At 38.0% G+C, this 24,810-nt stretch overlaps 1 protein-coding gene and 1 long non-coding RNA gene across 8 annotated transcripts in view; one reads left to right on the forward strand and one right to left on the reverse strand.

Annotated features, from left to right (window-relative positions):
- The window catches only part of erfl1 (Ets2 repressor factor like 1), an 80,217-nt gene extending 73,293 nt beyond the window's left edge, over positions 1-6,924 (reverse strand). For 2 of the 6 annotated variants that reach the window (XM_087287114.1, XM_087287115.1), the window contains exons 1-2: positions 6,815-6,924; positions 6,530-6,621 (exon numbers count right to left, since the gene is read on the reverse strand). The gene's annotated coding sequence lies outside the window, so the exon portion shown is untranslated. Of the gene's footprint in view, positions 371-6,529 lie in introns of those variants that run through there. The other 4 variants (XM_087287110.1, XM_087287111.1, XM_087287112.1 and 1 more) reach the window with 3 other exon arrangements.
- The window catches only part of LOC141378199 (uncharacterized), a 54,693-nt gene continuing 36,740 nt past the window's right edge, over positions 6,858-24,810 (forward strand). For both annotated transcript variants that reach the window (XR_015511491.1, XR_015511490.1), the window contains exons 1-3: positions 6,858-7,017; positions 13,746-13,896; positions 14,027-14,167. This is a non-coding gene — a long non-coding RNA (uncharacterized LOC141378199). The remainder of the gene's footprint in view (positions 7,018-13,745; positions 13,897-14,026; positions 14,168-24,810) is intronic.

Consider the following 24,810-nt stretch of genomic DNA (forward strand, 5'->3'; position numbering starts at 1 on the left):
CTCAGTCTTTTTTGATCGTGATCTCCAGCCGTCCACAAGTAGAAACTATCTAACCCGTGTGCGCTTTCACTCTCCTGGTGTGTGATCCGGGGGCGCGCGGAGCCGGGAACCGTGGAAGCACCTCTACACTAATAACCACGACCGAGGGAACTGAATGAGAGGGAGGGAGGGCGCTGAGGAGGTGTGCATCTCTCGGTAAGTAGTTAATTAGTAAATCCCCATTCGCTGTGCCTCGGGTCGGTTTGTTTTCCCCGGTCGACAAGCCGAGAGGAAAGAGAATTTGAAGTAGGATTCGACCCGTTTCCGCTCCTCTGTCTCGTATATGAAGTGCGTGTGTGTGTGTGTGTGTGTGTGTGTGTGTGTGTGTGTGTGTGTTGTCCTCCCTCCCTCCCTCCCTTCTTCTCTCCCTCTCATTCTTTTCGCAGAAAATCCCCATTACTCTTGTTTTAAAATTCAAGCATACACAACTAGCCTTTCGCTTTTCTCCAGACAGTGTCCATTTCGCTTTTGAACTTAATTTCTTTCCAGGAAATCCTATATAGCTTCACAATCACCCACTCAATCCAAAATAGCCACTTCTTTCAGTCAGCACACTCTTCTTAAAACCACACTTACAACCGTAATTTTATTTTGCTCGTAAAACAACAAAATAATGTATATTATTGTATCATATCATCAAACTTCCTCAAGTGACGTTTCGTGAGCCATATCCTGGCGGTGCACATAAGACCACGTTGATTTTTTTAACAACTTCTGACCGTAGTAATAATCGATGATAAAATCCTTTAACTGTCACATTGTTAAAAAAACAAAACTTCAACTTCAAATAAGAGTCAATCTACACTCAATCTGGATTACTAACAGGGGTAAACATCACTCCAACTCTGCACGGCGTTTTCCAAGTCATTGACTGCACTTAACAAACTTAAATGACTTAATTGATCCACTACGTAATAATCCATTAGGTAAACCTATGGAACCCACTGGGGTGTGGAATAAGGCATATGATGAGACTAAGAGGGGATGCATAAAAGAGAATGAAATGAGAAAGACAGATTGAGTGGTGAAAATTTAAAACGTTCTGCCAATTACACAGTCTCAAAAATAATGAACTGACTTGCACACAATAATACTAGCATGTACCTCTTTATCGCCCCCTAGTGAACACAAATACTAGGGTCACGAATCTGTTCTTATGGGAATCAACGATAGGAGGTCAGAAATAAGTTTTGCTTATATAAAAATTGTTATAATGGCCAAAAATATCATTATATTATATTATTATAACTCTTATTATAAAAATTCTTATATATATATATATATATATATATATATATATATATATATATATATATATATATATATATATATATATATATATATATATATATATATATATATATATATATATATATATATATATATATATATATATATATATATATAATTATTATTATTATTATTAGCCCCCCTGAATTATTATACCACATGTTTGTTTGTTTTTTTCACAGTTTCTGTTTAATAGAGAGCAGTTTTTTTCAACATATTTCTAAACATAATAGTTTTAATAACTCATTTCTAAAAACTGATTTATTTTATCTTTGCCATGACGACAGTAAATAATATTTGACTAGATATTTTTCGCAAAGACGCTTCTATACAGCCTAAAGTGACATTTAAAGGCTTAACTAGGTTAATAAGGTTAACTAGGCAGGTTAGGGTAATTATGCAAGTTATTGTATAATGATTGTTTGTTTTGTAGAATATCAAGAAAATATAAAGCCTACAGGGGCTAATAATTTCGACCTTAAAATTGTTTAAAAAACTGCTTTTATTCTAGCCTAAATAAAACAAATAAGACTTTTTCAGAAGAAAAATATTATCAGACATACTGTGAAGTGTGAACACTTCCTTGCTCTGTTAACCATCATTTGGAAAATATTCAAGAGGGGGCTAACAATTCTGACTTCAACTATATATAATTTTTGTCCCCCTCAATCACATTAACATGCACACAAGGGACATGATTTTCAGATAACAAACACACTTGTTAAAAAACAGCTAAGATAAAGTCACAACTACCAAATGTTTAATAAGAGGATGTGCATATACGACCTGAGACAGATGTAATAGACCCTAATATGCTGCATATTACAGGCCTCTCTGATGGCATTATGAATGCAAGGTGCGTGGTTTGTGCTAATGTCAGTGACTGTGGTGACAACTGATGGTGCATCTATTAGGTGGGAGGGGGAAGACTGACCTATCCCATTATCAGTGATTGAGGTTATTCGTATAGGTAGAGCTGAGATTTTTAAAGCTCACTTTGCACCGTATGGATTAACTGTCCACTTCCTTACTGTATGGTTTATTACTTTACAATGTGGATCCGATTCACAACCACACCATGCTGGCAAAGGACATCTTGTACTGCTGTTGTGTGTTTGTGAAGGATTAACGTCTCTTGGGATTGACACTTAAATAAATAAATGGATGATATATATATATTTTTTTAATTTTGGGGGAAAAAAGAAGAGCCTGTTTGTAGTAGTTTTGCATCCACTGAAATATAGGAAGCACAAACAGAGAAAAGGAAAAGACAGTCAAAGAAAAGCCTGTGGACATCTTTAGACGCAAATGGCTAGAACAAGTAACAACAAATAGAAAGAGAGAGAAATAAAAGGACAGAAAAAGGAAGAACAGATGAGCTGTAAGAGAACTGAAGAGAAGGATGGGAAACTGAATAGAAAAGGAGAGGGAAAGAGAGCAAGAAAGAGCTCCAGTCCCCAGTCTTAATCTGAGCAGGTCTGATCAATAGCCCATTTCCCATTGTTGCCAGAGCTCTTCGATCGCTACACCACCGAATTAACACACCCACTTTAATCTGAGGGGGAGACGGGCCCCATGGGTTGGGGGTGGGGTTGTTGTTAGGTGCTGGGGTTCAGAGTGGTCCATTCGAGGGGTTGGAGGACTATGGGGGGCAGGGGTAGCAGCTGTGGAGGCATCCTCAAATGAAATCAAATCTAATTGTTATCACTGTTGGGCCTGGTGTTATTACTACTACTGTTTACAATTATCTCTAACTGCATTGCCTTTTCTGGGCTGCCTCATTCTCCAGCAACAGAGCGTGAGGTAAACTGGACGTTTATAAGCGATATGAAAGTATTAGGCTGGTGGTGATTATAACAATTGTTACCGATGGATGCTCTAATGCTGGTAAAACAGCAACAGCCTAAACAGCAAAGATTAGTTCAAAAAGCATTATGGTGTGAAGAGTCTGAAGTCAATACCTCACATTTGTTTACCATCACCACTAAACCATCTCCAAAAGTCTAATGAAGGATTTTAGATTAAACAATTTCATTGATAATAAAAGTTGTTGGTTTGTTAATGAGCCCTGGTAGAGCTTATTAAAGAGCATAAGAATGGATGTGTAAATTGTAAGCATTTTTTTGTAAATATAGATGATGAAAAGATGCAAACAAATTCTAGCATTTTCTAATTTACATAATAATTCTGATCTGCAATGACACTCAAGTGTAATGTGTATTAAGATCTTGTCTACAGACAGAACACTTTTTTAATTTGTATAATTTGTATAATCTCATTCATAAATCTTTTACTCATTTCCCAATAAAGGGTAGGGTTTAAAAATCAGACATTTTCCTCTGCATGAAATCATACAAATTAGACACATTCCTAACAATACATAAAATATGTACAACAAAATATGTATAACACAAAACACTCCCATTCACACCCATTCACAAGGGACAATTTAGCCAACCCAATTCACCTGTACCACATGTTTTTGGACTTGTGGGGGATACCGGAGCACCCGGAAGAAACCCATGCCAACAGAGGGAGAGCATGCAAACTCCACACAAAAATGCCAACTGATCCAGCCAAGGCTCGAACCAGTGACCTTCTTGCTGTGAGGCAATCGTGCTGCCCACTGTGCCACCATGACGCCCCTGCTCGTGATTATTACTTTACATTGATCTTGTTTGTCTTTTTCCCTTTTTGGTTTTCTATAGGTTGATTTGATGATGTCAGGCTTTTAAAACAGAAGGAAGCGGACTTCTTGCTTTCCCTTATTTCTCTACACCACCACAGTTTGTAACAAATTTATGATTAGGTTATCCTATGTTTGGAAAGGGGTTGTTTGGAGTGGTTGTTATCTATTATGTTGCTGGACTCCCCATCTCTTGTCATTTTGGATTTTTTCGCTGATTACGTTATAATTTAGTTCGAGCACATTGGCCTTTGTTTATTTATGTTATGTTGTCTTAGGATCATGAGTTTTGTTTAAGTAGGGACCGTAACAGTTTCCTTTTGAGATTGGTCTGGAATATCTGCAAAGTTTCATAGTTTTATACATTTCATTTACCCATTGGCAACATTTTGCCCATATGTAATTAATTTAACTATTTTATATTCAGTATATGTGGCTCCCAAACCACACGTTTTATAAATAAAAATATCTGAATGCAATTACATACATAGCTGAGATAAGAATCATCCACCTGTTTAAAATTTTTTAAAAAGCAATATCCTTTTTGTTGAGAAGTTGACTTGCATAGCGTATACCAGATATCTTAATATAAAAAACAGTATGTCATTGGCCTAGAAGTCACTAGAACTGCTCCAGCAAACCTCTGAAAATATATTAGCCTGTTGCAACATTGCACAAACAATGTTACCTCATAAATACAAAGTCAATGCACAACTGAATCCTGTTAATTCATTATTAGAGTTAATTCAGTCCCAAAGCTAATGTCCTTGCAATTTAACTTCTATTACCTGTTTTGTTGATCTTTGGATTGGTAATTAAATCTGCACCAAAGTCTTGGTAGGAATAAAATCATTTTCACTATTGTTAAATGTCAGAACACCACTCTCCCAAGCATTGCATTATTTTTGATATTTCTGTTTATGTATTATGCCAAAGCAAAACAACTACATCCCCTATAATCATACTTTTTTTCTCTCTTTAAGACCTCCTAACTCAACACAGCTTCTGTCCATTCCAGTAGTCCACCATGGTTCTCGTCACGCTTCCGTGTGCGCTATTTCATATCAAAGTAATTTTCTCGTTTGCTAAGTGATTTAATTGAGGGTAATTAGGCATGCTTCTCTAGTGGATAGAGCTGTGTGTGGCTAACTTGGGTTAAATTAGCTTCAGTTCAGCTGTGAAATATGGGGTTAAGTGGGAGTAAAGGAAAGCAGGAGGATTGCAATGAGTGTTGTGCTATTACTTTGAACTTTAACATTGAAATAAAGTTTTTTTATATGTGTTTTGGTCCTTTTAAATCTTAATGTAATATAAATATACATAAACCTTTCCTAATTTTAAACCTGATAACAGTATGAGGAGAATCCTTCAGTATTAGTAAAATGTGTAATCAGTCATCAAATCAACTAAACTAGCCAAATCAGACCAATAGAGTTTTAAATCCACTGAACAGACATTACTTATAGCACCCAGCTTAATAAAAGCAGCGTCCTGTTTTTCACTAACTCTTACTTAAACCCTCTGGAATCCCATAAATGTCTCAGAGCCATAAAGGGAATGAGAAATGATGTGGTCATTGACTGTAGAGCAGTGTGCTGTCATCACTGCAATGAATGGGGGAGAAGGCCATATTCAAGTAAAGCATTACGAGAGTTTTATCCTCACTGGAGCAGTAATGAGTCTATTATACCCACCATAAATTGTGGCTTACAAGCTTACCAGACAAGCTTGTGTGTCTGAGCTAAACTTAAAGAGAAGTTAAACTACATTTCCCATCATGCCTACAAGAGCTACAAGCACCCCACATAGGTTCACACAAGAAGTAACAAGTAAGTGCTTTTTTAATATTCTGCTTCTTAAGAGATGCCTATTAACAGTCATATACATTCAGAATTGAGAAACAAATATATAGTATAGACACACTAAAGATGTTTATTTGAGGCCAGATTACAAGAACTAGTTGAAAAATGTTTAAAATATCATTGTGGGCATGCACCAAAAAAGTGTTGTTTGAAGCTAATCTGCTAATAGCTCAACATATTTTGCCCAAAAAACATAACTTTATGTGCTGAATACCACATGTATCTTGTTTGTGGAGTAGAACAGCTATAATAGATGTTTTGAATTAATCTTGAATTAAGACAAGTCCAGCACAAACTCAAAACTTTAAAACAAAGCATGTCATCGACCAGTAAGCAGAAGGAGTCTTCACCATTAAAGGAATCATGTCTCGAGTACAGGTGTACCGCGCACCACCTTTCAATTCCCCTTCCTTTCTCACCCGCTCCCATAGCGCCGTTACGCACCCCGAAGCTATTAAACACCACTGCGTAATGTGACACGTTTTTCTAAACATTGTCTTGAAAAGTAGCTAAAATGCTGTCTGTAACGGGGGCGAATTCACAGACACCCAAGGTGGAAACATCCTGCCATGCTCTCTCAGGACAAGTTCTTTTTCCTAAAACTAAACATTCTTTCATTTGAAAACAGTCAAAAAAGTAGAGCTTTACTCACCTGCCGCTGCGCATTCACATCGACTTAACACTTGGATTTCCGGGGTCCCGTGGATAGCAATATCTTCAACCCACACCAGCGACTGGAAAGCACTGAAAATCAACTTGTGCATTAAGTTGGTTTTTGTCTCTCCGAATTAAGGTTCACAATGAAGCAACATATTGCAATAATGCAGATAATAGCACGACGACTGAGCACGAGACAACACACAAATGTAAACAAAACTGATAAGGAAAATAAAAAAAAGGAGAGTTTCCTTTGTTAATGAAACAAAACGAATCCCACCCCATAGGTTTCAGTAGTCCCTCGCAAGTCCGCCTGCAAAAGTGTGCAGGATGTGTCGGAAGGAGTGAGCTCAAACTGAACTGCACATGACGAGTCGCGCGCTGAAGTACGAGGAGGCAAGTGGAGCGCACCGGTGAACAGAGGAAAAGAGACGGGACATGTCAGGGAGGACCAAGAAGACAGGTCAAGGGGGGATGGAGGAGGTAAAGAGTCTGGGGTATAATCCCTAAAGCTAAACTAATCGAGGTTTGGGACGTTTGCTAGTCTGCACCTGGTCTCGCGCTAAAGGGTCAGAAAATTGACCGGCGACTGAGAGCAAAAACGGAGACCGCCCCAGAAAATATATGTAGACAGTGGGCAGATAGGAGATCGATCGGGTTATAATTTTGTCCAAAGTCGGGGAAAATAAAGTACACGGAGGAATGAAATTTAAAAACACATGGCGAATCCCGTCGCCTTAAATAAGTTTCGATCTCTCGGAGTAGAGTGTAGATAATATTTGGTTCGACGTTTGATGGAAAATGACGGATTTTTCACTTTGGACGGGTGGGGGTGAAGGAGTACTGGTCTGAGGGGTGAGAGCTCAAGTCAAAGAACGTGTTGCTTGCGTGGTGCAGGCTGTTGCAATACGTTTAAGGAAGAAAACTAAACTTGCTAGTTGAAAAAGAGGGTGTTTTTTTCCGCTTTTACCCACTTTCTTTCTACCATAAATGTCTAAATACCCCCCACCCCCTACATCTCCAGCACTCTACATGGGGGAGAGGGGGAGAGAGAGTGAAAGAGAGAAAACAAGAATACCAAATAAATGAGAAATTTTCGTACAGGCACCGCTTCCGTACGTTCCATGCTAGCAATAACAATTAAATATCGACCGCTTTCCTCGGCCGGAGAGAACCTGAGATACTCAGAGACTGCCAAGTACCAAGACCCCGCTCACCCCTCCCTCTATTTCTCCATCTACCGCATACATCTACACTCTCTTCTTTTTCTATCCCATTCTTAAACGTAATCCGAATCCATTCTTTCTACTCTAACTCGTCTCATTATATTTTTCCTTCAGTTGTTTAATATTCATATTAATCTATCTTACAATAATTGTGAGTTTTAAGCTGCTGTCAGTTTACTAAATATTTGAAGACACTGTAATCTGACTGCCATTATATCCCCCCAAAAAATGAGTGTGCCTGCTCTTGATGAAGGAGTTCATTCCACATCTAACATCTGCTCCAGTCCAGAGTTTGGCCACAGATCACAAGCTTAATTGAATAATGGAGGACTGTAATAGGATAGAGTGGACATGCATGATCAATTGAAAGGTTTCCCCTCTCAGTCTGGTGGTATAAGCATAAAAACCTGTGACCTGAGATGCGTGGCAATATTGCAGTGATGAGAGGTGCAAGTTAAGATCAAAAATGTATTTAGAACTGCGTATTTGAATCAGCATATCCTAAATATTCATGTTTATATGTTATGCTATGACAGGCAACTAACTTACAAAAACGTTTCATAATTTCTGATAACGAAGTAGTGGTTGAAAATAAATAAGCTTTTATTAGACTACTGCTGCCTAACAGTTTAACTATATACGATTTTATGTCCTTTTAATTTCCTCTGTAAAACTTTTTTTTTAATAGAAGACTGACCCTATCGACCCTTAATTGATTGTTTTTAAAATAATGCACGATTGCATCCTCGTTGTCTTAGCGCACAAAACACGCTGTGCTTTATAACTTAAAAAACAACTTAAGAGCAAATGCATTATACAGTGATTGGAGTTGAAATGGCCTATCTGTGGTAATCTGAGAGAGCCGACACATAAGAGGTTAGACTAGTGCCCTTAAAACAACTTTTCAGGCTGAACAACTATCAAAAGTTTCTCAATCAACGTCATCGCCTTTCACTCGCTCTATATATATATATTTTTTTTTTTCCGCCTGAGAACTTCTTTCCCGAACTCAAACCATTCGATTTCTATTTATTTCCCCCCCACCGTTCGCTCAGGCTTCTCATCCGATCTTACCATTTTCACACCTCCAAGCCTCAACTCCAGCTATTAAACCCCATTCTTCGCGAGCGGTGCCCGAGTGCCCGTCAATCTCCTTCCTGTCGTGTTCTCATCCCATCTCGTTTTCTCGTCGTTTTGTATTTAATTAGTAATGCATTAATTATGTACGCCCCAATACCTGCACTATTAACATACCCTTTCCCCCTAAACACCCCCAGCTCACCCTGTCAGTTTCCGTAAACGCTGAAAAAAGCCCGTCACGCGGTTGTAGTTTTTTTCACCCTTTTACCCCATACCTCTTTTTCACTCTATTTCTCGCTCTTCCCCTCTTTGCCCCCTACCTATTTCCCCACAGCCATCTCTCCTCCGTCTATCTTTCTTTTTGCCCCCCTTCGCCCCATACACTCTCTCCTTTTCTCAGTGCCTTGCAGTCGCCTCCGTCGGCTAGTCTCTCTCCCCGGCGTTGGAATTATGAAAAATGCGCCCATCGACAGAGCGCCTCAGCTTCGATTAGCCGAGATGGGACATGACAGGCCGCGATCAATACTTATACCGTCCTATAACGTGTCAACTAATGAATCAATCTCGGCTAAATTTTCCATTTTTCAAAAGCCGACGCGAGAGACTGGAATATCCTCTTTTGTAAAGATATTATTATCGATTTCGTCGGCAATTTGACATCGGGGGTAGTTAATTCCACTCTAGAATAAAATTGAAAACACTTGAGATTGAAGTGAGAGAGGTAGAGAGAGAGAGGGAGGGAGGCAAGGGCAGAACAGAGCGGGAGGGGGAGAGACGGTTGTTGACTTGATAAAAGAGGATGGGAAAGGATGGAAGAAGGAAAAAGAGGAAGAAGAGATACCGGGGTGGCAAAGGAGAGAAAACCATTCTTTCTTTCTTTCTTTCTTTCTCTTTTTCTTTCTTTCTTTCTTTCTTTCTTTCTTTCTTTCTTTCTTTCTTTCTTTCTTTCTTTCTTTCTTTCTTTCTTTCTTTCTGTCCAAATATTCTTCCATTCATTTGTCTTTTCCCATTTGTCTTTTCTATCTATCTATCTATCTATCTATCTATCTATCTATCTATCTATCTATCTATCTATCTATCTATCTATCTATCTATCTATCTATCTATCTATCTATCTATCTGTCTGTCTGTCTGTCTGTCTGTCTGTCTGTCTGTCTGTCTGTCTGTCTGTCTGTCTGTCTGTCTGTCTGTCTGTCTGTCTGTCTGTCTAACCATGTATCCGTCTCTTTTCCCTCCATCGTAGGCTATTTGTCTATCAGTACAACCATTCATCCATTTGTCTTGTCTATTTTGTCTATCTGTCCAACTAATCTTCTATGCATTCTTCAATTCATCTAGGGATACTTCCATCTGTCTTTTCCCTCCCTCCATTTACCCACCCACCCACCCATCCATCCATCCATCCATCCATCCATCCATCCATCCATCCATCCATCCATCCATCTATATATCTATATCTCTGTCTGTCTGTTTGTCTGTCTGTCTACCCAACTATTCTTCCATTTTTCTGTTTTCTCTCTTTGCTGTCCATCTAAATACTCGTATTTGTCCATCTACCCAACCGTTATTCCGTCTGTCTTTTCTATGTATTTCTTGTCCATCCATCCATCTATTCTTTCATCCATTCTTAATTCTGTCCAACCATTCTTCAATCGGTTTGTATTTTCCCTCCGTTTATGTCCATCGATCTTCTCATACTTGTCCATCTATCCAAAATATTCATCCATCCATCTGTCTTTTCTATCTATTTTTGTCCATCTGTCTAACTATTCTTCCAATCCTTTCTTCAATTCGTCCAACCATTTCTCCATGCTTCTGTCTTTTTCTATCTACTCATAGTTGTCTATTCATCCAACCTTTCATCCATCCACCTGTCTTTTTTATAAAATTTTTGTCCATCCATCCAACTATTCTTCCATCTATCTATCTATCTATCTATCTATCTATCTATCTATCTATCTATCTATCTATCTATCTATCTATCTATCTATCTATCTATCTATCTATCTATCTATCTATCTATCTATATATCTATCTATCTATCTCTATCCATCTATCTATCTATCTGTCTATCTATCTGTCTGTCTATCTATCTGTCTATCTATCTGTCTGTCTGTCTGTCGGTCTGTCTATCTATACCAGCTCCAACCCTAATCAAGGTCTTACCAGGTATACTTGAAACATCCAGGCAGGTGTGTTGAAGCAAGTTGAAGCTAGACCCTGCAGGGACACCGTCCGTCCAGGACAGAGACTGGTGACCCCTGTTCTTTACCTATCTCTGTCTATCTGTCCGTCATTTTTTAATCCATCCAAACATCCTTCAATCCGTCTGTTTCTTCCCTCCATTTATCATCAGTCTAGTCATATTTGTCTATTCATCCATTTCTATAATTTTTTCCATCTTTCCAACTATTCTTTCAATCCTTTCTTCAATTAAACCAACCATTTTCCATGTCTTTTTCTGTCTGTCTGTCTGTCTGTCTATACTTATCTATCTGTAAGCCATTCTTTCATTCATCCAACCATTCTTCAATCCATCTGTATCTTTCCTCCATTTAGTATCAATCTATTCTTTCAATCCTTTTTTCAATTCATCCAACCATTTTCCCATGTCTTTTTCTTTCTATCTATCTATCTATCTATCTATCTATCTATCTATCTATCTATCTATCTATCTATCTATCTATCTATCTATCTATCTATCTATCTATCTATCTATCTATCTATCTATCTATCTATCTATCTATCTATCTTTCTTTTCCAACCATCCGTCTATATGTGTCCATCCGTCCAACAATACTCCATTACGTCCAGCCATTCTTCCATCTGTTTACACCTGTGTTTTCCTTCCATATATCTGTCTGTCTTGTCCATTTATCCAACCATTCATCAGTCATTCATAATACAAATACCAGAGCTGTGAAAAAAACCATTCTGCACACCATGTGACCATGTTCAAGTAAGTTTTTCCAAATGTAAGGTGAGAGTATGCATGTGTTGCATCATGAGGTTTACATCTAAGGAACCATAAAAAAATAATATAAGAAAAGGAAGAACTAGAGAGAGGATTGAGGGATTAAAAGACAGAAAAGAATAGAGGGGGACAGAGAGAAGGAGAGAGGGGCAGTCAGCACGCGTGTCAGAGTGAAATATAGATGGAGGAGGCCAGTGTGTGTGGGGGTCAGAAAGGTGCAGTGTAACTGTCGACAATCACAGCCTTATTTACCTGTCAAAAACACTATCATCCCACACAGCCCCAGCCAAGCAATTTCTGCTGTCGCTCCCTCCCTCTTCTTTCTCTCTTTCTCTGCCTCCAATTACAAGCTAGAGGGCTATTTCTCTTCAGGACAAAAACACTGCCCGCCAGCCCTCCCTCTCTCTTCCGATCACCCTCTTTTTCTCTCCCTCTCTCGCCCCTACTCCCTTATCCAACAGTTGCAGAGTGGAAATGAACAAGCTGTAAACACACATCACTTAGCACTGTGTGTGTGTGAGAGAGAAGAGTGCATATATATGCCATTGTGTGTGTGTGTGTGTGTGTGTGTGTGTGTGTGTGTGTGTGTGTGTGTGTGTGTGTGTGTGTTTGTGTAAAGAGGATTGTGGAGACCAGAATAGACTAAAATGACAAACCTGACTGCTGTGTGACTGACAGCTGTGATGACCCGCACCTCTGATCAGTGACTGTTTCCTTGTTGTTTAAGAAAAACATCAGAGCTTATTTTTAAGCATTATACCACAGTATATCGATATGATAAACACCCTGAGGCATGTAGCGCCATATCAGCTCTACCCTACTTTCTAAATTCGATAAAACATTATTTATGTGCTTTCAGACAGCATCCACTCAAATATGCTCGGTCACTGACAGAAATGAGAGGCAAAAAAAGCCTAGACTAAAAGTTGAACCACCAAAACTGAGCTGTTACTGAAGGACTGAACGGTAAATCTGCTATTGTGCCATCTGAAGGGAAACTGAATGTTGTAATAGCATTAAAAACCACTGAGAGCTTTTTCATGTCACGACTGACAAAACAAAATTGGTACACCAGATTGTTTGGAGATTGTGTAAGGTTTTTGATTTTTTCTTCTTCTTAAAAACATAACAGATCAGCTAGATTCACACTGGGAATTGATTCTTTTCAGAATTAGAAATCACTGATCTATCCTTTAATTGGAATTAAACAGAAGTACTTAAACTGACTTTTTGAGGATAAACCAACCCAGGCTCTTTCTGAAAACATACTGCTATATACATTTCTAGAGAGCGCTAAATACATCCCAGGAGGTATGTTTTTTTTGCAGTCTTGGTTTTCGTGAATTCACCAGAGGTCACTGTGGGCCCTATCACACACCCGGTGCAATGTGCCGCAAGGCGCAACGCAATAGTTGTTTGCTAGTTTCAGCTTGGCGCAAGAGTCGTTTTGAGGCGTTGCGCCACGCTGTTTAAATAGCAAATGCATTTGCGCTCATATGTGCGCCCATAGGCGTTCTGGTCTAAAAAGGAAGGCGTTCTGAGGCACATTGCTGGCGCGTTGCTATTTTGAGAAACTATAATAGATTTTTCATTAGACCAAAACAGACCCGGTCTAAAGTCCAGTGCAGAGTTGCGTAAATAGTAAATAGTAAATGCGCTTATGGCGCGACGCAACTGGCTCTTAAAGGGAATGGGAGATGAGACTCTGATTGGTTTATTCTCAAAACACAGCTATAACGCATTAAGAAAATAAACTCAACCCTTTTAGACCATGCGCCACAGCGCAAAGTGGATTTTTCCATCCTTATATTAGCAAAAATGCATTCTGACACTCTCTGAAAGTGTTTGCGCGTTGCGTTTTGTGCTTTGCGCATCGACTTTCAAAATAGAGCCCTGTGTATGCTTTTTGAGATCTCAAACTTCTCTCACAGGTGCCAATCGCATCTGCTGTTCCTGTGTAAATCCACCAGAGGTCGCTGTCAACTGACTGACTGACTGACCCACCCTCCTCCTTCCCTAAGCCCAACCAATAGTGTTTTCAAAAGAAAAGACTGACCCACCCTCTATTCCCTAAGCACCACCGTAAGTTTTAAAAAGCAATCAAGAAAAAGAAACGCCCACGCCTGATTTTTAACACATTTTCAGATTTTACCACATTCTCACCCTGTTACCCTGTTTACTTGTTCATTTTTATATTTGGCTTCTGTTTAAGTTTCACCTGCTTTCTGGAACCGCTCTTGCTGGACTCAAACCCCATTGTCGTGGTCAACTCCTCTCTGCATCTCAAGTCTGCCGACAGACATGGCGAGCTACTGGACAAACTGGTAACAGTGAGAAAGCCATCCATACGGAGGTAAGCAGTCAGCTGGTAAGCGTGAACAGTGTCATACCACCCTGTAGCAATCTTTTTAAAAACTAAATGCAGCCATACGTAGCTCTGGCTACAAATACATAAATCTCCAGAAATGTATATAGGGCTACGTTTTCAGAATGAGCCTATGTTGGGATAAACGCATTTTTTACTGAAAATTATATAGTCAAATAATAGACAAATCATTACAAGGCATGTTTTTCCAAATCCCAATGTGCTAGCTTGCTTCTGTAACTACCGCAGTATAATGTACTATTAAATAAACCATCTAACAGGAAACGTTTGGAACACATTCTTTATTTAAGAATGTTTGTTAAGAAATTTTTATTTAAGAAATTTGCAATACTGTTGCTGAATGTTTGTTGAAAAATAGATTCCAGAAACATCATCTAATTGTTACTAACAAGGGAACTTGCGACTTGCAATGATTTTGTAAAAAGAATGACAAATGATAAATGTAAAAAGAATGTTGTACAGGCCTCTAAATGAATGCAATAGCTTCAAATGTGTTTTTCTACATGTGATGACCTTAAAATGGCAATTCTTACTCTTACAGAGCCACTATTTTGCATTATAAAAGGTCGCATTTCGGTTTTGGGGGTCTCCAACAACAGGCTGATATGCATGCAAGGTCAAAAAGCACTATTTAAAAACATTGTTTTATAATATGCATTTATTTTTACCTAATTATTCCAAATACTCCCATATGATTTGTTCAGCAACTAATTTGTTCCCAAACCCTTCCTTTGCGTTAGTCTAATCTGCGCTGATAGGTCCGATGACCCAGTCTGTTGTGATTGGTCAACTGAGTTCAGCACTAGACAGAGAGAAACTCCCACCACGATTATGAAGCTATGAAGCACAGAGCATGTGAGAGCCCAATGCAGGAATGCATTAAAGCAATGCAGTCAAAGACCAGTATTTTACTCTACATTTAAACCTAAATCCAAGTAATAACAATGACACACATTCATTGTTAATCCACACAGTGACAAAAGCTGAACTATTTTGAAAATTGACCATGCCGCATGTGAGGAACAGCTGATGATGGCCATAGCAAAGACACACAGCAGAGGATTGCGAGTTCAGAAACACATTTTAACCGGTAAAGGAAGAAGCATGCGTCATGTTTTCAATGTGGTTTTGCAGGCAATATGTAAATAGCCCATAAAGATTTAACTTGAGAGTTACAGTACAAGCACTGATCTATTACAGATAAGTGATTACAAGCCGGGTGGAACTATGACAAGTTACAAAACATAATGAAATACATATTTTGCAAATTACAGAAAACGAGGCAACAATTACACTTACATGTTATGATCTGGAGGAAGAAGAAACTGGTCCATATGAACTGTTCAAGTTGACAGTGACAGAGTCTGACAAAGTTCCATACATAATAGTCTCTGCTGCTCCTTTAATAGCAAACAAACGGCCGACGAGTCCCACATTGCAGCATAGGTTGTTGTATCAAAATTCAGAAAAATGACAGGAGCAAACACAGCACTAGGCTGGCGATACTGTGGTATTTTTATTCCCCACTGCCAAAACTTCATCTGTCAGTGATGGCCATCTTCGTGTCATGATCAGTCCCATGATCCTCCACGCTCCGCTAGTGTTTGAAGAGAAAGGCACATTCATGTTTTACCGGATCCAGCACTTCATATTTGGTGATGTACTGTATTGACGTTGATGCGTTTAGGAAAAGATCCGAACCCAACACTATTCATTTATTCGACTTAGAGTCGACTATTTTGTTAAAGAATTAATGGTTTTAAACATGGTGCACTTTCAGCTTTAAACCTCAGCTGGATGTTTTCATTCACACTACATGGAAGCTCATATTCAAAATCCCATAATAGGAGCTCTTTAAATATCACAGCCCCAGTGGCCAAGCTGATCCAGGTACAGCATTCTGAGCATTTCCACCAGCTGCTTGACTGACAGAGAGTGACAGATAACAAAGGTGGCCGTAGCACAGCCTAGTTGATATGCTTGCATGGACTCTCAGATACAAGTCCGGATGGATACGTGGGTGACATGTCTTTGTAGTAAACTGTCACTCATTCACAATGACACACACATACAAGCCTACATACACACAAGTCTTGTTTGAAAGACTTTATTAGGTAATCCCTAATAGTAGTATCGGATTGAACCTTCTTGCCTTCAAAACTGCCCTTGTTCTTCATATCATAGATTCAACAAGGTTGTGGAAAGATTCCTTGGAGACTTTAGTCTTTATTGACATGAAAGCTTCATGCAGTTGCTGCAGATTTGTAGGCTGTCAATCCATGATGCGAATTTCCTATTTCATCCCAAAGGTGTTTTATTGGAAACCAGATTGAGATGATTTGAGCTTTGTGTCAAGGCTTTATCCTGCTGGAAGCAGCATTACAAGATACATATACTGTGATCATAGAAGGATAGAGATGGTCAGCAACAATACTCAAAACAGGTAGGCTGTGTGGTCAGTTGGTACTGAAGGGCACAACATGGAGGGAGAAAATCTCCCCCACACCATTACACCAGAAGCAGCAGTCTGAAATGTTACTTCAAAGCAGGATGGATCCATGCTTTCAGGTTTTATGCTGAATTCTAACAAGAATGTTGCAGCAGAAATCGAGAGACCAGGCAACCTTTTTCCAAGTCTTCTGTTGTATAAATTTGGTGAGCCTGCTCTGATTGAAGCCTCAGTTTGCGGATCGTTTAGGTAAAGAGTGGTGACTGTGTGCTCTCCTTCTGCTGCTGTAGATCATCTGCTCCAAGGTTTGATGTGTTATGTGCTCAGAGATGTTCCTGTGCAGAATTTGGTTGTAACAAGGGGTTATTTAAATATCCCATTAAAACAAAATAAAGTTTTCTAGATGTTAGTATCAGTATTGTTCATTTTTAAGGATATCTATAATCTAGTTTGCTCAAGAACAGTGACAAAATTCACATTTAGAAGATTTAAAACTGATAGAAACATGTAAAGCTTGTAGTTTGCCACTTCAGCCTAAATGGATCGACGGTTTTATTCAAATTACCTTATACTTCAGTTTCTCATCAAATCTTAACCAATCAAATGCTCTCAAGTATCTGACATGCCTCGTCCCTTTCAAGACAATACTTATTTGCTTTTCATTTGATGCACTTGAGCTCAACCACTCTCACAGGCAGAACGATGATAAAACAAAACGCTATTGGCTGTTTTGTTTGAAAAGGGAGGAGCTACACTCTCTTAATTTTTCAGTTGAGATTATGTCAAACATAGAATAAAAATGTATATTTTAAAGCACTTCACAGGACCGTTAAATGGCCATTTTCACATAACTGTTTATATGTTTTACTTGTTCATTTAGACAATGATGTTGTTTTTGCCACTGCAAAGAAAAAAAAGCTTTTGAAAATACTGCCATTGCTGTGTCAATGCAAACACCCAACAATTAAAATTTTCATGAAATTGATAGCCATATTAATGATAGTGTCACAAACATATACAACAATAGCAGAGTATGTGGTAGTGTTGTTGTTGCTTAAGTGTTTCCTAATACTTTATCAGCAAAGTTTGGATTTACTCCACATTACAACCAAAAGCAAAGATGCATCTTTCACAGCCAGCAAATTATACATAGACAGGACCCGCTACATCATCACTTTCCTTGAGGTACTGTTTACTAACAAGGTGGCAGTGCCAAATACTGGCCTGGCATACACAAAACAGCTTTTATGTTTTTATTAATTGCAGATCATTTTGAAAATGTTGCATAGTCATGAGCATCGCGACTACTCTCAGCAGCTCAGCCGTTTCTGAAATACTCAGAACAGTGACAACACCAACAAACGTGTATGTTCAATGTAACTTAAATTAACTTTCCTTCTATATTCTGATACTTATTTAAAATTCTAGCAGATCGTCTTAAGCATGTCTCCATGTCTAAATTGAGTTCCTGGTGATTGTGATTACTAACTAGATCAGACGTGTCTAAACTTTTGCTTATGAAGGGCCAAAAACCAAACTTGATTGAGGGTGGATGTCCAAAGGTAAATATACAGTACCAATAAAGCTGCAATGGTGATTTCCTTATGTTTTAACATTTAAAAATAAATAGAATTAATACTTTAATCGTAATATATATATATATATATATATATATATATATATATATATATATATATATATATATATATATATATATATATATATATATATATATATACATATATATATTATAATGATATATATATATATATATATATATATATATATATATATATATTATTATGCTATAATTAAAAACATAAACAAACACATTTAAAACACAATGATATTCAATGCTGAATACATGAGTCAAGCTGCACCGCCTTGTGCATTGTCCTCTATCTTCAAGTCACAGTATTTACATTTTCACTTCTGATTCATGCACATTAAATTGAAACATTTAATTTTCAGTTGGCTTTTTTGTAGCTCAACAATTAAACAAACAAACAAGAGGTAAATGACGATGTCTGTTAAAGGCATTCGCCCCAACCTTCCCATCATTCTAAATCTTTGCTCAGATTGGATGGCGGGCCAAATCAAAGATTTCCATCGGCCAACTTTGGGTGTCTCCGAACTGGCTAGCTAGGTATTTGCATCTGAAAGCAGTTGAACTTCCTGTAATAAAGTGTCTGGTTCAAATACAGTGCACAATCAGCCACAATCAGTGCCTCACAAAGTAAACATTTCACTAATAACTGCATTTGTTTGAACGAATCGCAATACAATTAATTCAACATATGTAATCAGCCTGGAGCTTTCTACATTTTAATTTCCACTAGATCTCTACACTCCTCACTGGTTGCACTATAATTAGCTTTGGCACTCTATCACATGTACTGTGTGTAATGTGTTTGCATGTTTTCATTGCTGTCTGCATAAGATTTGCTCCCCCTCTCTGTATTGAATTCATATTAAAAAATGATCTGCACCTTGGCTCCACCATTATAAACAAAAAATCTCTTCCTAATTGCTTTTCTTGCTTAAAAAGGAAAACTAACAAGCTGATAAATGTTGAAAATTCAATATGCAATCAAATAAGCTTTACATTTAGTGTACAACAATGGACAAATTATGTTGTGAGACCCAAATTTAATGGTCAAACGGATGAAGGTCATTGTGATTGTGATCATAATGGGCTTAAGAGCTTTAGTGTTCTGTAATAATTCTGCATTAAAGCAATTAATATTTGCTCATTTCCAATCAAGGGCATTTTTAAAGGTTTCTACCCGTGGTTACACAAGGTCAAATACAGGTGCCCCGTTATCAAAAAGTGAAAAGCTAGTGTCAAAAATAAAGAACTGATATAAATGGAAAGTCTAGATAAAAGCAAAAACTCATCGCAAAAGCTGGTGAATCAAAATTTACTGAGCAGTGAAGTGGCAAAACTGAGACACCTCTGGAGAGGAAAGCACCAGGGAGATTGCTTTGACAAATTTTGCGAGTCAGTCTGATGTGGAAACCATATCACGGCCACCAATCCCCAAGATCTGCCACCAGCTTTTTGTAACAGGGCTGTCACCTTCTTTAACAGTGTGAATCCACTATGAGATTTATGAGAACAGATGTGTACCTGACAAAAAGCATTATGTGTGATAACAAATTATGATATCAACAGTGAGGGGGACTATAACATCACATAAATAAACAGTACAGCATCAGACAAATAAGATTCATACCACCCAAAAAACACATGTGCTTGAAAGTTTAAACAGACTATATGTCTGTTAAGTAGGAATGATATTAAGCGTTTCAAAATATATTTAATAAAAGTATCAAATATATTTATACACTACCATTCAAATGTTGGGGTAATGTTTTATTTCAAGTTTTTAAAAACCAAATACACATAATTTTTTATCAATTCAAGGTCTGCTGAATGCTGATTACTTTGAGTTGCTAAAGTTATTTATAATGTTACAAAAATTATTATTATAAAAATATAAAGCAGCAGCATTAATACCTAAAGCAGCAAATAAGAAAATTCATAATATTTGTGAACAATATGATAATGAACCACAGAGTAATGGCTGGTAAACCTGCTTTATCAATCTACTGTATTTAATATAGTTTACACTATGGGTCTGTGAAATGCTTGATTCTGATTGGCAGATGAAAATTCCAAGGCGGTGAAATATTTTGAGGAAAAAACAGCTAAAAGACCATTCCACTAAATCTGCCCTTTTCACCTTTGTCAGATCAAAAAATAAAAATTCTCAGTATCAGTGAATTTGCATGGAAATTGACACATGAAAATGGACAAGCCTCTGAAAGCAGTAAGACAAACATGCCACCATGATTTTAGGTCCCTTGTGATGTAGGAAAGGGATCTTATACTTGTTGAGAGATTATTTAGTTTCTTTAAAGTGATCTTACTGGAATGAATCATTATTTTACATGTATTATTTGTTAATGAATTAACAGGGCTCAATTAGGGGACACCGATAAAATGGTGGGGGGTGGATGGAATTACCAACCTGATCTCACGAGAAAACGTTTTGTCAGTTTAGTGGCTAACTCGTACGAATTTGTATGAGTTCAATCGTATGGAATTGTACAATTTTACATAGAAGGCGTGGCACCTAATCCCACCCTTAAACCCAACCGTGATTGAGGGATGAGCAAATTGTACGAATTAGATCGTACAAATTCATATGAATTAGCCACTAAATTAAAAAGTTACGAATTGCCGTGAGATTGTGTTGAAATTATGGCAGTTTTCCGGGGAAAATAACAAAACAGGAGGGTGGTGGGTGATGGGTCTGAAATACGGGAGACTACGCAGGTCTAAATGACAGGAAAGAATGTATATTTACAAATAAAATGAATTTGACCTGACAAATTATGAAATATTTTGTGTTCATATTGTCTGCAATGAAAGTCAAAGTAAATTTGAAAATTTTCACTGCTTTTTATTTGCGTTTTCCATACTGTCCTAACTCTTTCTGATTTGGGGTTGTACCCAGCAGGCACACAACATAAGACGTTAATATTACGTTAGATTTAGGTCGTGACGTCAGGTGATCAAAATTCAGTTTCTAGCCAACGTCTGGACAACGTTATTGTGACGTCCATTCATGACATTAAATTGATGGTTGATTTAAGGTTTTGTTAGAAAGTGACCAGAATCTATTGTCTGATAGATGTTGTAATGGTAACATCCACACAACGTCAAAGTGCAACTTGGTTAGACGTTGATATTTGATTGATTTTAGGCTGATTTTATGTTGGACGTTGGACAGTGACATCAGCCTGACATTGTATTTTGACTTCAACCTGATTTTCATTTCCAAACAAAATCCAATGTGACTCGACGTTGGGGTACGTTGGGGTACAATGTCAATATGTCGTCATGTTGACATCCTGTGCCTGCAGGGTAGTTAAGGCCACCTAATAAAAAATGGGACCAGCAAACCTGAAGCAGATACACCGTAAAACTTCAATTGCCTGTTTTGATGAATCTTGTGAACTGTATCCCTCGTTTTCTGTTTGAAAAGGGTCACTGTTGTCATTCTATCAACTTTTCCCAGTCTGGCCATTTAAGTAATTTTTTCTCAAATAACTGCTGCTCACAGGATATTTCCACTCTAAAAACTAGAGAGGGTTGTGCATGAAGATTCCAGTAGATCAGCAGTTTCAGAAATATGCAAATCAGCTCATCTGATACAAACAACATAATTTTCAAAGTTAGTTTTACCCCATTCTGATAATCAATTTGCCCTTCAGTAGATCATCCTGACCACATCTACATCCCTAAATACATTGAGTTGCTGCCATGTGATTGGTGGATTAGATATTTGCACAAACAATCTGTTGAACCAGTGGCCAGTAAGTGTGTATGTATGTATTTATGTACGTGTGTGTGTTGATTGCAGATTCCAACAGTAAAAGCAGAGTTTGAAGGTTTAATTACCAGAGTAATAGCACAGTTTTGCTTAAAATATTGCAATGAACAACATTATGGGTGACATATCAGAGTTCAAAAGAGGACAACCCGGATTGTCGGGAGAGCCACAAGGTCAATATACATGGCCAGGCTGCTATCCCCAAACCTTTGGTCACTCATGCCAATGTCAAATGTATGTTTCATTTGTTCCAGCAGTGAAAATCTTGGGCTGTAGACAATGTTAAACATGTTTTGTCCTATGATGAGTTCACATTCACTGTCTTTCCCAATTCTGGGAGAGTTGCGGTGGAGAAGTCCCAATGAAGCCTACCAGTCAGAGTGTTGCATGCCCAGAATGAAGCATGTGGATAAAACAGTGATGGTTTGGGCTGCAATATCATGACATTTCCTAGCCCAATACTTATGCTAGATGAGCATGTCACTGCCAAGAACTACCGAACCACTCTGGAGAGCCATCTTATGGTTCTAACATTATATCCTGAAGGGTATGCCATGTATCAGGAAGATGATGTACCAATACACACAGCAAAACAAGAAAGTGAATTTGAACATTGCCCATGGCCTGCACAGTCACCAGATGTAAATATTATTGAGTCACTTTGGGGTGTTTTGGGAGAGCGTGTCAGGAAATGTTTTCCTCCACCAGCATCACGTAGTGACTTGGTCAGTATTCTTTAAAAAGAATAAAAATCCCTCTGGCCACTGTGCAGGACTTGTATCTGTCATTCTCAAGACAAATTGATGCTGTATTGGCTGCAAAAGGAAGCCCTACAACATACTAATGAATTATTGTGGTCTAAAAGCAGTTTCAGCTTCATTGTCCAACACTATATACTGTATGTATGACATGTATAAAGCTTTTTTGGCAAAAGTACAAATCATTCAGAGGTAAAACTTTTTGGAGAAAAGGAAAGGAAACTAAATAGTTCAAGGTAAAATGAATAGAGAGTTTGAAAGAGAAAGAAAAGACAGAGAGAAAAGAATTTAAGAAAGGAAGATTGGGAGGGGGGGCAAGAGAGAGTGATGGTGGATTGAGTGTGTGTTAATGCGCTGTGCTGTGGATTAGCACGGGCCGCCCGGGCAGCTGAGCAGAACCAGCCAGCCCTCACAAACCAATCAGGCCTTCATTAGGCTAGGCGGGGGGGATCGATGCTCAGCCCACATCAATTAAACAGGCCCCAAACCATGCACACTCTTTAACACACACACACACACACAAAACTACCCTGCACCTGTACATTCTATTCTGCTCTACTTCAGATGTGCACTTCATCTATTTTATGTCTTTAAAATATGTTGGAAAATACTTTTTTTAAATCAAAAAACATAAATAAACAAAAAAACATTTTTATAGTTTGTAGAAATGACTGGATTGTGCCAGTCAGGGGCTTTTTTTCTTTCGATTTCATGCACACTGTGACACATAAACACATTCACAACACAAAGCTGTTCATCACCACAAATACCAACATTTTAACAATTTAAACGTTTTATATAGTTTTCATTTTGTATTATATTTTTATTTATGAACCTCAAGCAGTAAAGCATCCCACTACAATTGTTAACATCGCAGGTTTAATCCTCAACTAAATTACCAAGTCTGATCCATTGTACAATTCTTCAGATTAAAGTGTCTGTGAAATATACACCACAACACCTCTTTGGGTGCATGTTCAAACATTTAATAAATCAAGCTAAACAATTCCTGGAGGATCCACCACCAACTGTAAAGTTTTACAGCTTCATGAAATAAAAAAAAAAAAAATTAATTAATTGAACATGTTAACTTTAGTCTTCCAATTTGATAGCATTTAAGATGTAAGTGGTTCAAACAAACAGTTTGTGCAGTATCCCTCCGAAAGTGATTTTCTAGTGACCAAATAGAAAACAAATTACTTAAGACTGATTACTGCTTGGGGCGACACGATGGCTCAGTGGTTAGCACTGTCGCCTCACAGCAAAAATGTCACTGGTTTGAGTCCCGGCTGGGTCAGTTGGCATTTCTGTATGGAGTTTGCATGTTGTCCACGTGTTTATGTGGGGTTTCCTCCGGGTGCTCTGTTTTCCCCCACAGTCCAAAGACATGTGCTAAAAGTGAATTGGATGAACTAAATTGGCCATAGTGTATGAGTGCGTGTGTGTATGGGTGTTTCCAAGTACTGGGTTGTGGCCGGAAGGGCATCCGCTGTGTAAAACATATGCCGTATTAGTTGGTGGTTCATTTGGATGTGACAACCCCTGATAAAAAAGGGACTAAGCTGAAGGAAAATTAATGATTATTGCTTCATGCTTTTCTGTTTTATGTCGTAACATATATATTTTAACTTTACAGAAAAAAATCATGACCTCAAGTTCAATCACATTTAAAAAAACTAAAAAAGGAACAAACAAAAAAAACCTGAAAAATAAATTTAAGAACGAAATAATTCTTGTGTTTATATAAGCTTGTCGCCAGTAACTTTGTAACAACAACACCTGTTCAGTTGTGTGTTGAAACAAATATTTAATCATGTAATCCCAAGGCACAAGCTCAGTGCATTTATGCATGTAGACATGGTTAAGAATATATGCGGAAGTCTAAACGGAGTATCAGAATGAGGAAGAAAGGTGATTTAAGTGACTTTCCAGCAAGCATTTTTTGTTTTTAAAAGATGTCTAATAGATGTCTAAACATAGTCATCTTGGCTAAAACAAGGC

Source organism: Danio rerio, chromosome 16, assembly GCF_052040795.2.
Source record: "Danio rerio strain M-AB ecotype USA chromosome 16, GRCz13ab, whole genome shotgun sequence".
In the NCBI taxonomy this organism is placed as follows: Eukaryota; Metazoa; Chordata; class Actinopteri; order Cypriniformes; family Danionidae; genus Danio; species Danio rerio.